The 19,538-nt window shown below is 35.3% G+C and overlaps 1 protein-coding gene across 10 annotated transcripts in view; it reads right to left on the bottom strand.

Moving 5' to 3' along the window:
* BABAM2 (BRISC and BRCA1 A complex member 2) overlaps positions 1-19,538 on the bottom strand; it is a 463,266-nt gene that overhangs the window by 354,815 nt on the left and 88,913 nt on the right. The gene's annotated exons all lie outside the window — the stretch shown is intronic.

Genomic DNA, 19,538 nt, shown 5'->3' with positions numbered 1-19,538 from the left:
TCAGTAAGAGGGAGATACAGTAGTACTAATGTCACAGATTTGTTGTGAGGATTAAAAGAGATGGCACGCCTGGCAGTGTCCAGCATATAGTAAGTTCTCAACATGTGATAATGGGAGTATTACTGTTGTTTTGATACATAAGACAAATTTACAAAGTCTCATTAGCAAATTTACATTGCAAGTTCTTCTACCTGTTTCTTTTCTGAATCCTTCTGTAGCTCCCTTTTTTTCCTCTGCTCATCCCAAGAATCAGCTATCATTATGCTAATACTAACATGTAAATTAGTTTATCGACCAGCTAACACACATATTGAGTTGTAATGTATAAAAATATGTATACTTGTGTACATATACACAACCTCTGTACATGTACATACATACAGCTTTATCAGTCCAATCATTTTTACTGCTCAAACAATAATAGCCATAAAATTATATCCAAATATAAACATTCAAACTTCAGTTCTCATTTGAGTCCTTAAATCTCTATGCACTAGGCATTTCAATGTCAAACTCAGCAAGTCTAAAACGTGATCATGACTGTCCCTTTTCTCACTCCCCTCATTCCCTGATTCCACACTAAAACTTCAGTGTCATCTTCAACCTTTCACACACCCCGTATACTCTTAGAAAACAAGTCATCTCAATTTTTCCTCCAAAATGTCACTCAGATGGATTTTTCCTACTGTTAACAGCCCCTTCCAGGCCCAGATCACCTAGTCCATACATTCACTCATCCGCTCAATAAATATTTGAACTTTGCCATACGTACTATGGTAGGCACTAAAGATCAAACAAACAAACAAACAAACCCTGCTATTAAAAGCTGACAGACTAAAGAAATTCAATCATTATCATACCTTTTAAAATGGTCTCCTAATACAAGCTACCCTCCAGTTCATAATACATATTATCATCAAGTAAATATTCTTAATGTGCTATTTTGTCCCAACAATTCCTAACTCAAGAAACTTAAATGATACTCTACTATCAAATGGAGTAAAAGCAAACATTTGAAAGTGATATCCACCCTTCTCTTTATCTACAAGCCTGTCTTTTCTTCCAGTCAATATGATCTGCTCAATGCCCTCCAATTACTATGACACCAACTACTATAATATCTCTCTCCTTGCTTAGGTCTTACCATCCTTTATGAACCCACTAAATTGTCTCTTGTATGAAGCCTACCCTAATAAATCCAGAACACACAGATCATTGTTACTTCTGAAATTAAAATCCTGATTAGTTATGCCATTCACCTGAGTATTTAGTTGTAAGTAGTCTTATATTGTTTTATTGCTCTATTAATTTTAAAAAATCATAGTAAACACAAGCTACCTGTGAGATACTGTGACATGCTATGTCAATACAAAGATAATTATCCTCAAGGAGCTCATGTTTAGTGAGGGATATAAGACATAGACCCAGAACCACAAATACACAGCAATACAAGGTAAGTACATATAATTGAACTTCCTAATTACATTGTAAGCATCCAGAGAACAGACATGTTTTTATACTTGTTTAATGTTTCTGACAGGGCAGAGTATAGTACAAATAGAATATATTCAACAAACACTCAATAAATTAAAGAAATTCTATTCTCTGAACTGAATGTCTAAGTGTTGAAAAAAACTTCAGTGAAGAATAAGGCATAGCAACAAACATGAAAAAACGCTCAACATCACTCACTATCAGGGAAATGCAAATCAAAACCACAATACGGTTATCATGTTACTCATGCGAGAATGGCCATCATTAAAAGAAACAAAAAATATTAATAATAGATGTTGGCGGGGATGTGGTGAAAGGGGACACTTTTACACTGCTGGCAGGAATGTAAACTCGTACAACCACTATGGAAAACAGTGTGGCGATTCCTTAAAAGAACTAAAAGTAGAAATACCATTTGATCCACAACCCCACCACTGGGTATCTACCTGGAGGAAAAGAAGTCATTATACTAAAAAGATACTTGCATACGCATGTTTATAGCAGCACAATTCACAATTGCAAAACTATGGAACCAGCCCAAATGCCCATCAGTCAACAAGTGGATAAAGAAATTATAATTACACACACACACACACCCCATGGAATACTACTCAGCCATAAAAAGGAACAAAATAATGGCATTTGCAGCAACCTGGATGGAACTGGAGACCATTATTCTAAGTGAAGTAACTCAGGAATGGAAAACCAAACACTGTTTGTTCTCACACATAAGTGGGAGCTAAGCTTTGAAGACACAAAGGCATAAGAATGATATAATGGACTTTGGGGACTCGAGGGAAAGGGTGGAAGGAGGTGAGGGACAAAAGACTACATACTGAGTACAGTCTATACTGCTCCGGTGATGGGTGCACCTAAATCTCAGAAATCACCACTAAAGAACTTATTCATGTAACCAAACACTACCTGTTCCCCAAAAACCTACTGGAATAAAAAATAAAAATAAAATAAAATGTGAGAAATGCAACACACACAACAAACTAAAAATAAAATATATTTTTATTTAAAGAAAGAAGAAGAAGGCATAGCAAAGTCACTCCTGGAGCTTTCTGTAGGGAAGAAATTTAAACAAGAAAATGTATCCTTCAGAAGACAGGTATAAAATTAAATTAGCAAAAGTAGTACAACCACCATCTCTCACCCTACCCACTATCATCATCTCAGATGATCAACTGTATCTGCAATAAATTATAATTCAAAAGTGCTAACTATAAGGCATTAACTCAAGCCTTGGCTGAAAAGCACAAGCAGAGATAATATGAATGTCCTGATTACTCATTCTTTCAAATATACGCAGCAAGCATATTCTTTAGGAAGGAACATACTTTAGAGATCTGTTTGTAAAAGTCCTATAGTTGGCTTACTTTACTTACTTTAGGAAAAAAAATCAAAAAGTTAACAGAGCAAAGATATCAAGGTTTTGAAAAATGCCAATCTAGGATCTATTGTGCCTTGACATTCTAAAAATAAATAACATGCTAAATTCCAATAAAAGAAATTTTATCACTTTTGCTACTCCAGAAGAATGGCTGCATTTTCAAGTTCACAAAGGAACACTGTTAGTAATAAATATTTCCAAACTGGTAAACATTGAAAAAATCTACTGAAAGGATATCCATTCTAGTTGATTCTATTCAACATTATACTAGAGGCTCCAGCAAGAACAATTTGGCAAAAAAAAAAAAAAAAAGATACAAAATGTATCTACAGTGGAAAAAAGCAAAACTATCTCTACCCACAGATGACATAAATCTTGCATGTAAAAAATCCTAATGAATCCACACAAACAAACAATGAGAACTAATATACAGCTTCAGCAAGGTTGCAAGATACAAGATAAATGTACAAAAATCAACTGCATTTCTGTACAACAGTAATTAACGCTCCAAAAATAATTTTTTAAAATTCCATTTACAATGAGATCAAAAAGAACAAAATACTTAGAAATAAACTTAACAAAAGAAGTATAAGAAGTGTACACTAACAACTACACAACATTGTTGGAAGAAATTAAAGAAGGCCTAAATAAATGGAAAGACATCTCAAGTTTGTCAACTAGAAGACTTACTATTGTTAAAATGGCAACACAACCCAAGTTGATCTGTAGATCCCATGCAATCCCTACCAAAGCCCTAGCTGGACTCTTTGCAGAAATTGACAAGCCAATCCTAAAAATCATATGAAAATGCAAGGGATCCAAATAGCCAAAGAAATATTTAAAAGTAATTTGCAGGCCTTCTCAATTATAAAAGTTGTTACAAGCTACAGCAATGAAGACAATGTTGTGCTGGAATATGGATAGGAATACAGATCAATGGAATAGAATTCAGAGTCCATAAATACACCTTCAAATTTATGGCCAACTGATTTTTGACAAGGGTGCCAAGACAATTCATTGGGGCAAAAAAGTATTTTCATCATCTCACACTCATTAGAAGAGCTACTATCAAACAAAAAAATAACAAGGGTGGGTGAGGACAGGAAGAAATTGGAACCTCTTGAAAGTGCTGCTGGGAATGTAAAATGGTACAGCCACTATGAAAACACAGTGGTGATTCCACACACAAAAATTAAAAATTAACATATGATCCAGAGATCTACTTCTGGGAATATACCGTAAATAACTAAAAGGAGACTATCAGAGATATTTGCACACATCTGTTCACAGTGACATGATTCACAATAGCCAATGAGTGGAAGCAACCCAACTGTCTACAAACAGATGAATGGATAAACCAAATATGACATATATGTGTGTGTGTGTCTGTGTGCATACATATAATGAAATATTATTCAGCCTTGAAAGGAGAAAAATTTTAAAACATGCAACAACATGAATGAACATTGAAGACATCAAGTAAAATAGTCACAAAAAGACAAATACTATAATGACTCCACTTACATGAAACACCTGAAGTAGTGTGTTTCATGTAAGTACACTACTAAAGTGTACACTTAAAAAATGGTTAATATGGTAAATTTTGTTAAGTATATTTTATCCCAATTAAATGAGTTTTTTAAGCATCTTTTCAAAAAATGGTGATGGGACAACTGGAAAGCCACAGACAAAAGAATGAAGTTGGGCCCCTACCTCATATCACGCAAAAATTAACTCAAAATGAATCAAAGACCTAAGTGTAACAGCAAAAAACTACAAGATTCTTCAAGGAAACATAAGAATAAATCTTTATAACTTTGGGCTAGGCAATGCTTTCTCAGACATGAAACCAAAATCAAGCAACAACAACAAAAATAGATAAATTAAACTTTATCAAAATTAAAATTTTGGTCTTCAAAGGACACTATCTGGAAAGTGAAGACAATCCACAGGGAGATAATTTTGCGAATCACATAGCTAATAAAGGACTCGTACCCAGAACAAAGAAATCTCACAGTTCAACAATATAAAGGCAAATGTCCCAATTTTAAAATGGGCAAAGGGTCTGAACAGACATGTCTCCAAGAAGATATACAAATGTCAACTAAGTACATAGAAAGATGTTCAAGATCATTAGCCAACAGGGAAGTGCAATCAAAATCACAGTAAGATAGCTCTTAATTACCCCCTTGGATGGCTATAATCAAAAAGATATATAATAACAAGTGTTTATGAGAATATGAAGAAACTGGAACACTTACACACTGCTGGTGTGAATGCAAAATGGTACAGTCGCTTTTGAAAACAGTCTGGCAGTTCCTCAAGAGGTTAAACATAGAGCTACCATCTGACCCTACAAATCCACTCATAGGCATATATATACCCAACAGGCATATATATACCCAACAGAAGTGAAGACATGTCCACACAAAAACTTGCACATTGTTTGTACCACATTATTCACAATAGCCAAAAAGTGGCAACAACTAATGTCCGTCAACTGATGAATGAATAAATTGTGACATTATACATATAATGGAATATTATTCAAATTTAAAAGAAAGTACTGATATAACGCTCCAATGTGGATAAGCCTTGAAAACATTAAGCTAAGTGAAAAGAGTCAGACACAAAAGGCTGCTACTTATTGTATTATTATTGTATGAATCTATTTATATGAAATGTCTAGAATATGAAAATCCATAGAGACAGAAAGTAGATTAATGGTTGCCAGACAATGGGGAACGGGAGAATGGGAAATGACTGCTAACTGACACAAGCTTTCTTTTTGTGATGATAAATATTTTCTGAAATTAGTGTTGATGGTTGTACAACTTCATGACTGTATTGTAAAAAGCCACTGAATTGTACATTTTAGAGGGTAAATTAAAGCTGTTTTTGTTTTTAATCTCATGCAAAAAATTGTCCCACTTTAAAGAAACCTCATCTTAAATAAATTACAGAGTGTTTACTGAATAGTTGTGGCATAGTTACTTTTTATAAATAAAATCATATTAAAAATGCAATGTGAAGAGTTTCTGCATTTAAAAGAACTCTGCAATGAGCCCTTTATAAAAGTAAAGAATGCTTTTTAAGATAAATACTTGCAAATATCTTTATTTTTAAGGAACTTTACAAAATGTATCTTTTTAATGGACATGACTGGATAATGTTAAAGACAGACTTTTTAAATTTTTAACTATTATAGATATATAATGCTGTACTTATTTATGGGGTACATGTGATATTCTAATACAAGCACATAATGTATAAAAACCAAATTAAGGAAATTGAGATATCCATCACCCCAAGCACTTATCATTTCTTTGTGTTAAGAAAATTCTAATTCCACTCTTTATTTTGAAATACACAACAAATTATTGTTAACTATAGTCACCCTATTGTGCTGCCAAACACTAGATCTTATTACTTCCATAGCTGATTTTTCAATAAATTTTAAGGCAACAAACCAGTATTTGGATATACAATAAGGTTTTTTTTTTGGGTTTTTTTGTTTGTTTTTTTTTTAAGGAAAAGATATGTACTGAAAGGGGAGGGAGTTTACTACATTATATATAATAAAAACATTACGTAAATATTTTTCAAAACAAAGAAGTGACTTAAAATAGCTTTCAGAATCTCACAGAGTTACATTCCAGAATTTCTCAGGCTCCTACCTTCAACCTCAGAGAAGTCTGAAACACTTTGCCTCAATACTCCACAGCCTCTTTGAAATAAACTGTGGCATTGTTTTCTTGCTATGGAGAACAGTCAGTAAATCAGTCAAGAACATTTATTAAAAACCCACAACGCACAGACGTGCATACTGGACACCTGGGGAGTTATACAGGAAGTAGAAAACAGTACCTGACCTCAAGGCAGAGACAGTAGAGAAAAGACCAACACAAATCATATAGAAGAGCAATAACATCACATTTCCTTTATTTCACCCTGGAGCAGATGACATGAACACAGAGTACAGATTATTTGGACACTGCTTACTCCAACTTTTCATAAAATGGAAGAGTACGCAGGAGAACAAAGAAATAAAAGTAGGATCAGAGGTGCTATAAGGTGAGGATTAAAAAAAAGGAAGAAGTGTTACAACCACCTAACAACAAAATAATAGTTTCAAGTCTTATTTTTCATTACTCCCTGAAACTTGCCAGGCTATAATAGTGGGAGCAACGGGGGCAGAAGCTCCTTCCTTTCAAAATGCACATCAACAGTGCTTCATAATATGATACATACATGAAATCACAGAAATGTTAAATACAAAGTAGATTTTATTTACACTCTTGTGCCTTAGTAGCCGACAATTTTTAGAAGGTATCAGCACGATCTCAGGAAGGCCCAGTTACCAGATATGCAAAGTGGACCATAAGTCCTACTCCCTAATTACAGAAGGAACACAGCCTGTCCACGGGCTCCTTTCCTTATTCTTCACCAGTGAAGTATTATTATACTATTTTGTCTATCAGCTTCAATAACTGCCAGGAAAACATAGTTTCTAAGAAACAATTCACATGAACAGACACTTCTCAAAAGAAGACATACACATGGCCAACAAACATGAAAAGTGTTTAATATCACTGATACGGTTTGGCTCTGTGTTCCCACCCAAATCTCATCTTAAATTGTACTCCCAGAATTCCCATGTGTTGTGGGAGGGACCCGGTGGGAGATAATTGAATCACGGAGGGAATTTTCTCCATACTGCTCTCGTGATAGTAAGTCTCATAAGATCTAATGGTTTTATAAAGAGGAGTTTCCCTGCATAAGCTCGCTCACTCTCTCTTTCTCTCTCTCTGTCTTTCTCCCTCCCTCTCTCTCTCCCTCTCTCTCTCTCTCTCTCTCTCTCTTTGCCTGCTGCCATCCATGTAAGACATGACTTGTTCCTCCTTGCCTTCCACCATGATTGTGAGGCCTCCCCAGCCATGGTCCATTAAACCTCTTTCTTTTCTAAATTGCCCAGTTTCAGGTCTGTCTTTATCAGCAGCTTGAAAACAGACTAATACAATCACTAATCATTAGAGAAACACATATCAAAACCACAATGAGATACCATCTCACATCAGTCAGAATGGTTATTACTAAAAAGTCAAAAAATAACAAATGCTGGTGAGGCTGCACAGAAAAGGAAATGCTTACACACTGCTGGTGGGAATATAAACTAGTTGAGCCACTGTGGAAAGCAGTTTGGAGATTTCTCAAAGAACTTAAAATAGAGCTACCATTCAACCCTGCAATCCCATTACTGTGTATATACCCAAAAGAATATAAATCATTCTATGGGAAAAAATGCATATACTCATATGTTCATCACAGCACTATTCTCAATAGCAAAGACTTGGAATCATCCTAGATGCCCATCAAGAGTGAATCTGATAAAGAAAATGTGGTACATAGGCCAAGCGCAGTGGCTCACACCTGTAATCTCAGCACTTTGGGAGGCCAAGGCGGGTGGATCACCTGAGGTAAGGAGTTCGAGACCAGCCTGGCCAACATGGCGAAACCGTGTCTCTATTAAACAAAAAATACAAAAATTGGCTGGGCATGGTGGCGCATGCCTGTAGTCCCGCTACTTAGGAGGCTGAGGCAGGAGAATTGCTTGAATCTAGGGGGTGGAGGTTGCAGTCAGCCGAGATTGTGCTGCTGCACTCCAGCCTGGGCAACAGAGCAAGACTCTGTCTCAAAAAAAAAAGAAAGAAAAAAAGAAAATGTGGTACATATACACCATGGAATACTACACAGTCATAAAAAAGCATGAGATCATGCAGCAATATGGATGTAGCTGGAGGCTATTATTCTACCAAACTAACCAGGAACAGAAAACCAAATATCACATGTTCTCACTTGTAAGTGGAAGCTAAACGTTGGAGTATACGTTATACGTAGACACAAAGAGAATAATAGACACTGGGGCCTACTTGAGGGTGGAGGGTGAGAGGAAGGTGATGGTTAAAAACCTACCAATTGGGAACTTTGCTCACTATCTAGGTGACTAAAACTTTTCTACACCAAACCTAGTGACATGCAATTTACCCATGTAACAAGCCTGCATATGTACCCCTAGAACCTAAAATGAAAGTTGAAGAAGAAAAAAAGAAAAAAAAAGGTAAATGGTTTTCTGCCAATGATAGATTATTCTTATCAGTTGCTGCATTAAATGATTACTTACTGAAACGCCAAGTATGGGAAGTGAGAATCAGACGAGAACCTTGTGGAAACACCAGTTTGAAGGAGATTCTCAATAAAAAGTAAGTTCAAGCAAGAGAGTTTGTGTCCATCCATTTTTGCATCACTATAAAGAAATAAGCGAGGGCTGGATAATTTATAAAAAGAGGTTTAATTGGCTCACAGTTCTGCAGGCTGTACAGGAAGCATGGTGCCAGCATCTGCTTCTGGCAAAGACCTCAGCAAGCTTACAATCATGACAGGAGGTGAAGGGAGAGCAGGCACATCACATGGCAAGAGCGGGAGTGAGAGCAAGAGGGGTGCCATGCTCTTTTAAACAACCAGATCTCACATGAAGTCAGAGCAAGAACTCATTCATTATCATGAGGACAGCACCACACCATTCATGAGGGATCCACCCCCATGACCCAAACACTTCCCACTAGGCTCATCTCCAACACTGGAGGTCACATTTCAACATGATATTTGGAGGTGACACACATCCAAACCGTTTCAGAGCTTTATGAAAGACTTTGGAGAGGTGACTCATTTCCAAGAGTTAGCTTTAACCCTTAGTGTGTCCTTACACTGAAATTTAATATCTCTCTGAAAATTCCCTTTGCTGGTTCTGAGAACTTTATGGGACAAGTTTAATTGCTCTGTAATATCACAGCCCTTCAATTATTTGAAGGCAGTTTTCGTGACCTATCTTTCAACCCCACTAGGAGTCACCTCTTAGACAGGCTTACTATCCCAGTCTCCTTCACTATTCCTCATCTGACTTGTTTCAATTTCCTTTATCATTTAGCTCTCTCCTCTCTGAATATGTACCTCTCTTAGAGGATAACACCCAGATCTCAAGATAAGATTCTAGGTGTGTTCTAAAGAGCATAGAAACCAACAAGAAAACCCATGCCTTAATTTATGCATTAAACTTCTACTGATAAATGGCATTGCAAGTTAAAATAGCTTTTTTGGCAGCCTCATCAGTAGTGACTCCTATTATGCTTCTTATTAACTAAAAGCCCTAACATTTTTATGTATTTACCACTACTAAACTACATATCCCTCTTCTTCACTGGAACAACTAAATTTCAGAATCCATTTCCAAATTTTAAATTTATCTGTATTATATTTCAATATCGCTAGATTTACCTATTTAAAGTCCATCATGATATTCTTAGATTCTACGCCAATTTTGGGTTGGCACTCCTAACTTCAAATTATAAACATACTAGCTAGGCATCCTTCTGGAAACCTCCCTGTATGGCAATTTATAAACAATAAACAATCTTAGGTGCAATAATTTAAACAATAATATCTAACCAATAATAATATGAACTTAAACATTCATCACGAATTTGTCAAGGAACTTGTCAACTGCCTCAGCAATGTAGGCTGTTGTGCCTACAAATTCAAGGATACCACTAATTATTCCATTGCACAGCATACTTCTCATCTTGAGTGGTAGAGTTTAATTTCCAATATCAAGGAAAAAGACTCTAAGGAATATTACATCTAAGAGTTGGCATATTTACATGAATTAGGCTCTCAAAAAAAAATATTTGTAGAACAAAGGATGGAAGTAGGGGGCAGAGGCTAAACTTAGGTCATTTAAGTTTGCCTCCTCTTCTTAGAAGACTTCCTTCTGTCATATCCCTCTCCTAGACTTCGGACCACACCTAATCCTTCTTTGCACTTCTAATACCTGAAGGAGTGCTATGTAATAGAAATAATAATGCAAGCCACATACGTAATTTTAAACTTATCAGTAGCCACATTCTAAAAAAAGAAAAAAGTGACATAAAAATTATAAACTATTTTTTAACTTTATACTCAGTAAAATTCACCTTTTTCTGTATAGCTGTAAGAGTTGTACAACATGCAGAGATTTGTGTAAACACCACCAAATTAGGATACAGAACAATCCTATCACTCTCCAATATGTCTTCATGCTATCTTTGTGTATTTAAATGTTCCCACCATTCCTTATTCCTGGAAACCTCTGACCTGCTCTTGGCCCCTTCAGTTTTGCATTTTCCAGAATGCCATACAAATGGAATCATATAGTATGTAACCTTTTGAGACTAGCTTCTTCTTTCACTTAGCATAAGGCATTTGAGATTCAGACAAATTGCTGCATCTATCAATAGTTTGCTCCTTTTTAGAGCCTACTAGTATATTCCATTGTACAGATGCACCACAGTTTATATATCCATCTACCCAATAAAAGACATGTAGGTGATTTCCAGCTTGTGATGATTATGAATGATGCTGCTATAAACATATATGTACATGTTTCGTGTGAATGTACATTTATCATTTCTAGATAAACGTTTAAGGCTGGAATGCTAGGTCATATGATGAAATGTATCTTTAACCATAAAACAAACTGCCAACCTTTTATCCGGAGTGGCTATTACATTTAGCATTCAAATCAACAATGCATGAGAGTTCCAGTTTCTACACATTCTTGCCAACATTTAATATGGTCAACTTTGTTATTATTGTCATTGATTTTAGTCATTCTAACAGGTACGTCATGGCATCTCATCATGATTTTAATCTGCATTTTCCTAATGACTAATAAAGTTAAGCTTCTTTTCATGTGTATATTTGCTAACTGTGTATATTCTTTGGTGGAGTATCTGCTCAAATCTGTTCCTCTTCTTTTTATTGTTGTTGGTTTTCTTATTGACTTTTGAAAGCTATATATTCTTGAAATTTGTTCTTTGTTAGATACATGATTTGCAAGTATTTTCTCTTATTGCTTCTTGTCTTCCTCTTAACAGTCTCTTCAGCAGAGCAAAAGTTTTAAGCTTTAGTGAAATCCAATTTATCAGTTTTTTTCTTTTATAGATTATGTTTCTAAGGTTGTATCTAACTCAATGCCCAGCCCAAGTCACAAAGCCTTCCTTCTATGGATACTTCTTGGATTATTATGGTTTGAAATTTTCCATTTAAGAATGTGATTCACTAATTTTTGAACATGGTTTGAAATACAAGTCAAGGTCCTTTTCTTCTGCATGTAGATGTCCACTTGTTGAGAAGGCTCCTTTTGCCACTGAAGTGCCTTTGCATTTTTGTGGAAAGTCATTGACCATATTTATATAGATCTATTATTGGACTTTCTATTTTGTTCTACTGATGTATGTCTCTTCTTTTGCCAATATCACACTGCCTTAATAGTACGTCTTCAAACTGAGTAGGCTGACTCCTCCATTTTTATTGTTCTTTTTCAAAATTGTTTTGGCTATTTTAATTCTCTGCCTTCCTATATAAATTTTTAAATCATCTTGTCAATATCTGCCCAATCCTCCTGGGATTTTGATGGGGATTATGCTAAATACTGTACATTAATTTAGGGAAAAGTGACTTAGGAAACTAATTAAAACGAATTAGGGAAAACATCTTAACTATGTTGAGTCTTCCCATTCATTAATATATTATATATCTCTGCATTTATTGAGGTCTTCTTCAATTCCTTTATCTACATATAGATATTGAACATACCTTATTGGATTTATAACTAAGCATTTTTTGGGCAGGAAAGTATTATAATTGGTACTACTTTTTAACTTTCTGTTTCTGATTGTTCATTGCTAGTATAAAGAAATATGACTGACGGTCCTATGCTGATCTTATATCCTGTAACCTTAAAAAACTCACAAGTTCTAGGATTTTCTGAATATGCCTTGGGATTTTCTACATAGACAATCATATTATATGCAAATTAGGTGGACTTATCTCTTCCTTTCCAATCCATATGCCTTTTTTTTCCTTTTCTTGACTTCCTGCAAACTCCAGTACTATGTTATATAGGATTTGGGAAAGTGAACATCTTTGCCTCATTCTCAGTCTTAGAAGAAAAGCATTCAGTCTTTCACCATGTATGATATTAAGCTATAGGTTCTGTGTAGATATCCTTTATAAGTTTGAGGCTGAAGAAATTCCCTTTTATTCCTATTCAGCTAAGAGTTTTTATCATGAACAGATTTTAAATTTTAGTTTTTTCTGCATCAATTGATATGATCATACGGTTTATCTTGTATTAGTCTGTTAATGTGGAGAATTGCATCGATTGATTTTCAAACGTTGAACTTGGCTTTCATTCCCAGAATAAAACCTGCTTGATTATGATACATTATTTTACTTTTAGACATATATATGTATGCATTTTATATATGTTACTGAATTCAATTTGCTAATTTTTTTCAAAAGTTTTACTTCTTTGTTCAAATGAGGGATACTGGCCTATAGTTTGTTTGTTTGTTTTCTTCTACTTTCTTTGACCGGTTTTGATATCAGAAAAATGCCAGCCTTATAAAATAAGATAGAAACTGCTGTATCCTTTTCCATTTCTGGATTATATTGCATAAAGTTGGTGATTTTTTTGTCTTAAATGTTTGGTAGGATTCACCTGAGATAATCTGGGTCTGGCATTTCATTTGTGAAAGATTTTTTTTAAACTATAAACTCAATTTCTTTAACAGATACAGGATTAATCAGATAATCTATTTCTTCCGGAGTGATTTTTGATAGTTTATTTCTTTCAAGGAATGTGTTCATTTCACTTAATTGCCAAATGAATTGGCATAAAGTTAGATTCAGAGTGAAAGCACTAAACCATCTTCTGTGGACTTGATTCATCCGAATAGTTTTCAAAGCCTTTAAACGCTATTCTGGTTTTCCCAAAGTACACACCACCCAGAGGCTAGTCTGGGCAATGTTCTATGCTGTAGCTCAGTTCTCAAAGATTCTGCTATATTGATTCTGTCCGGTTCCATGTGTGAAGCTCAAGGATAAGCCTGAGACTTCATACACAGATTAAAGGATCCTTTTCTCCAGCCCCTCTTCTCTGTGATTTCCCCTGTACTCTGCCTCCCAGTGGCACCTTTTCCTGGTACTCTGGCTTGAAACTGGGAGTTTTCCCCTCCCCATGTTTTTATGTACTTTCCATTACTGTGTCAATCTGGAGGAGAAACCCCAAAACAAAAGAGTCTAAGAGGCTATTGCAAGAGTCCTGTTTCATCACTAGAGCTTGCCCGCCTTAGGGACAGAAGAGTTGGTGGGGGAAAAAAAAAAAAGATTCCATCCTGAAGGGTCCCCCTTTCTATGTCTTTGACCCGGGAGAGGGTTTTCTTTGGAGAATTTTCTGTCCTTGCCCAGTGCATAGTGCCAGGATGTCCTAGGATCCAAATCAGGAGACATGGAAAGAAAAGATAAACAAATTTTTTAAAATCACAAGAAAATGACCTCCATATGGGTTAATCTTTGAGTTTTTATTTCTTCTTAGTATGTCTAATAATTACTTTTCAGAGTCCTCAAGCAGTTCCTATACGCATTCTTCAGGCACTCTATAGTTTTAAATTAAAACCAATGAGAGAGATAGAGTTCAGTTTACTTATTTTCACCAAGAACTGATAATTAAAGCTAATAATTACGGCCAGGCACAGTGGCTCATGACTGTAATCCTAGCACTTTGGGAGGCCGAGGCGGGTGGATCACCTGAGGTCAGGAGTTCAAAACCAGCCTGGCCAACATGGTGAAATGCCGTCTCTACTAAAAAATATAAAAATTAGCCAGGTGTGGGGGCACGCACCTATAGTCCCAGCTACTCGGGAGGCAGAGCCAGTAGAATCACTTGAACCTGGGAGGCGGAAGTTACAGTGAGTCGAGATCGAGCCACTGCATTGCAGCCTGGGCAACAGCACGAGACTCCATCAAAAAAAAAAAAAAGCTACTAATTAAAATAATAATTAATAAAAGTTATATAACTTTTATAATATATTTTATTTAGCCAGGATATATAAAATAGTACCATTTCAACATGTCATCAATATAAAAGTTATCAGTGAGATATTTTACATTTTTAAATATAACACTTTAGCATCTGATGTGTATTTCACACTTACAGCACATCTCAATTCAGACTAGCCGCATTTCAAAGACTCCATCACCACATGTGGCTAGTAGCAACCATATTGGACAGCAAAGACCTAGAGGAAACACTGATTAGGAAAGCAGGAAACAAAGGGAATGAAGGGAAGGTAAGAAAGAAAAGTCACTTAATTTTCCATGACTATCTCAATGTAAAATGTCCTCCCTACCTCATTAGATACCACATTATGTTCCTGGGCAGTTATTAGTCATTGAAAAAAGTTCTTTCTCATATTGAAACAGAAAATATAGCTACTAATCACTTTTACCCGCTAACACTAGTTCTACCCTAAACATTATTCTACACGAAAGTCCCGAAATCATCTGCAGATGACTGCCAGGTCTTCTTTTAATCTTCTCTTCTCTAGGTTAAATATGCCTAGTTCTTTCAGTGGTTTATAATAAGACAAATATGCCTAGTTCTTTCAGTGGTTTATAATAAGACAATTTTCAGGAAATTAAGCTACATGATTCTTATATGTATATCAGAGAGAATATACATGTTGTTGACTCTCAGAAAATTAGACTAATTCAGAAAGGGGTATAAAGTCCCATCTTCAGATGTAATATGCTTTAAATGAACTTTTAACCTTCTATTTTTGTATACTTGTTTCGGTGCATAAAATAACAATATTTTAAGCCAAATGCTATAAATTAGCATTACTTTATTGAGCAATAAATATTCTACTGCAGAAAATTCTAGCCTTAGTAATCTTATAATGCATATTCACAAACTGTTTCATTACTGCAATTTGTTATCAATTCTTTTTTAATAACTACAATGCAAGTGGCACTATAAAAAAGAAAGTAAGCTTTTTCAACCTTTCTATGATTGTTGTAGTCTTAAAAAGTAGTTCAGAATTCAATATAATTTTAAAACAAATCAGTAATGATCCTTGTTATGACACAGTAAAACACTGAAAAAAAAAAAAAAAAACCACGGGAAAATTTAGCAAGTAAGCTTGATTTTTATATACCCATACACACACTCACACACCCTTGATTCAGGTGTAGCTCCTAGAACACTATGTATTTACATTTATTTTTCTGTTAATGAAATATCGTAATGAGATGGATGTTGTAAAGTTGGTTTAAACATACAGAATAAGTAGCTTTGAATTTACTGAGAAGAAAAAGAGATAATGCCATTTGGAGGAAACTGTGAAAAAACCCTGAGATGTGAAGCAATAGGAAAAAAAAAACCAGTAATTAATTATTCTATACTTGAACAAGCTTAAGAAAAAGAGCATGTGACTATAAAGATTTTGGTTAAACTGGCAGGATAAATCAAGATGTTTTCTCATTCTCTAAAGATAAAATTTTCATTTATTAATTCATTCAATCTCTCAACAAATATTAAACATATACATTATGTTAAGTACTGTCACTGACAGAAAAAGAGTTAAGAGATTCTGCCCCAAATCAGGCAAGAGAAAGAAATAAAGGATATTGAATTAGGAAAAGAGGAAGTCAAATTGTCCCTGTTTGCAGATGACATGATTGTGTATTTAGAAAACCCCATCGTCTCAGCCCCAAATCTCCTTAAGCTGATAAGCAACTTCAGCAAAGTCTCAGGATACAAAATCAATGTGCAAAAATCACAAGCATTCTTATACACCAATAACAGACAGACAGCCAAATCATGAATGAACTCCCATTCACAATTGCTTCAAAGAGAATAAAATACCTAGGAATCCAACTTACAAGGGATGTGAAGGACCTCTTCAAGGAGAACTACAAACCACTGTTCAACGAAATAAAAGAGGACACAAACAAATGGAAGAACATGCCATGCTCATAGATAGGAAGAATCAATATCATGAAAATGGCCATAGTGCCCAAGGTAATTTATAGATTCAATGCCATCCCCATTAAGCTACCAATGACTTTCTTCACAGAATTGGAAAAAACTACTTTAAAGTTCATATAGAACCAAAAAAAGAGCCCGCATTGCCAAGACAATCCTAAGCCAAAAGAACAAAGCTGGAGGCATCATGGTACCTGACTTCAAACCATACTACAAGGCTACAGTAACCGAAACAGCATGGTGCTGGTACCAAAACAGAGATATAGACCAATGGAACAGAACAGAGGCCTCAGAAATAATACCACACATCTACAACCATCTGATCTTTGACAAACCTGACAAAAACAAGAAATAGGGAAAAGATTCCCTATTTAATAAATGGTGCTGGGAAAACTGGCTAGCTGTAAGCAGAAAGCTGAAACTGGATCCTTTCCTTACTCCTTATACAAAAATTAATTCAAGATGGATTAGAGACTTAAATGTTAGACCTAAAACCATAAAAACCCTAGAAGAAAACCTAGGCAATACCATTCAGGACATTGGCATGGGCAAGGACTTCATGTCTAAAACACCAAAAGCAACAGCAAAAAAAGCCAAAATTGACAAATGGGATCTCATTAAACTAAAGAGCTTCTGCACAACAAAAGAAACTACCATCAGAGTGAACAGGCAACCTACAGAATGGGAGAAAATTTTTGCAATCTACTCATCTGACAAAGGGCTAATATCCAGAACCTACAAAGAACTCAAACAAATTTACAAGAAAAAAACAAACAACCCCATCAAAAAGTGGGCAAAGGATATGAACACACACTTCTCAAAAGAAGACATTTATGCTGCCAACAGACACATGAAAAAATGCTCATCATCACTCGCCATCAGAGAAATGCAAATCAAAACCACAATGAGATATCGTCTCACACCAGTTAGAATGGTGATCATTAAAAGTCAGGAAACAACAGGTGCTGGAGAGGATGTGGAGAAATAAGAACGCTTTTACACTGTTGGTGGGACTATAAACTAGTTCAAGCATTGTGGAAGACAGTGTGGTGATTCCTCAAGGATCTAGAACTAGAAATACCATTTGACCCAGCCATCCCATTACTGGGTATATACCCAAAGGATTATAAATCATGCTGCTATAAAGACACATGCACATGTTTGTTTATTGCAGCACTATTCACAGTAGCAAAGACTTGGAATGAACCCAAATGTCCATCAACGACAGACTAGATTAAGAAAATGTGCCACATATACAACATGGAATACTATGTAGCCATAAAAAAGGATGAGTTCTTGTCCTTTGTAGGGACATGGATGCAGCTGGAAACCATCATTCTCAGCAAACTATCACAAGAACAGAAAACAGAGAACCATGTGTTCTCACTCACAGGTGGGAACTGAACGATGAGAACACTTGGACACAGGAAGGGGAACATCACACACTGGGGCCTGTGGTGGGATAGGGGTAGTGGGGAGGGATAGCATTAGGAGATATACCTAATGTAAATGATGAGTTAATGGGTGCAACACACCAACATGGCACATGTATACATATGTAACAAACCTGTACGTTGTGCACATGTACCCTAGAACTTAAAGTATAATTTAAAAAAAAAGAAAAGAAAAGAAAAAAAAGAGATTCTGCCCCAATAAAGCTTGTAGTAATGATTCAAGATACTAAAAACACCGGGCAAAATGTTTTTTGGAACAGGATACAGTCTCAGTGTCACCTCACAGATCACTAATTCATTATAATTGAGAAGAGGTATCTTTATAATGAGAAAATCTGGTAGACACCAACTTAATTTAAACAAGTGGTTTAATTTAAGCAGCAGCAACAATGGAAGAAACTGATATCACGGGCCTTGTGATAACTGCACTGAGAAGTACGTAACATCACTTATTTTAAAAGCTTGACAAATATGTTTAAACTGAATACAACCATGAAGAGAAAATCAGACAAACCAAATTGTGGGATAAGTTACAAAACAACAGCCCGGACTCTTAAAAATCATTACTCGTTAAGGTCATGAATAACCAAAAAAAAAAAAAAAAAGGTAAGAGAATTGTTCCAGATTAAAGAAAAAAAAAATTAAAAATGTTTCAGTGTGAGCAGTAAATATAATGCATGATCTTTCACTGGATCACAGATCTGCGGGAAAAAAGGATATTAATGGACAACTGGGTAAATATAAATATGGACCACACATAAGATGTTACTGTAACCATGTTACATTTCTCGAGTATGATAGTGGCATTGAGATTCTATAGAAGAAAAAATGTTCTCTTCTTGGGAGATACATAGTGAAGTACTTAGGGGTGAAGTATGAAAATATTTGCAACTTACTTTAAAACGACTCAAAGATTTAGAGATAGATACTGTAAACTATATATCTATATCAGCATATACATATACATGTGAGTAGAGAGAGACTTTTAAAACATGGCAAAACGTTAACAACTGATAGATTAAATAAAGGGTTTACAGATGCTCATAGTATAATTTGTTCCAAGTTTTAAAAGGCAGATGTTATCCTTTAAAATAACAACTTGAGGGATATCACCACCGACCCCACAGAAGTACAAACTACCATCAGAGAATACTATAAACACCTCTACGCAAATAAACTGGAAAATCTAGAAGAAATGGATAATTTCCTGGACACTTACACTCTTCCAAGACTAAACCAGGAAGAAGTTGAATCCCTGAATAGACCAATA

Source organism: Theropithecus gelada, chromosome 13 (genome assembly GCF_003255815.1).
Source record: "Theropithecus gelada isolate Dixy chromosome 13, Tgel_1.0, whole genome shotgun sequence".
NCBI classification, from domain to species: domain Eukaryota; kingdom Metazoa; phylum Chordata; class Mammalia; order Primates; family Cercopithecidae; genus Theropithecus; species Theropithecus gelada.
Note: the sequence above shows the minus strand (reverse complement) of the source record. Positions and strands in the feature narration are given on the sequence as shown.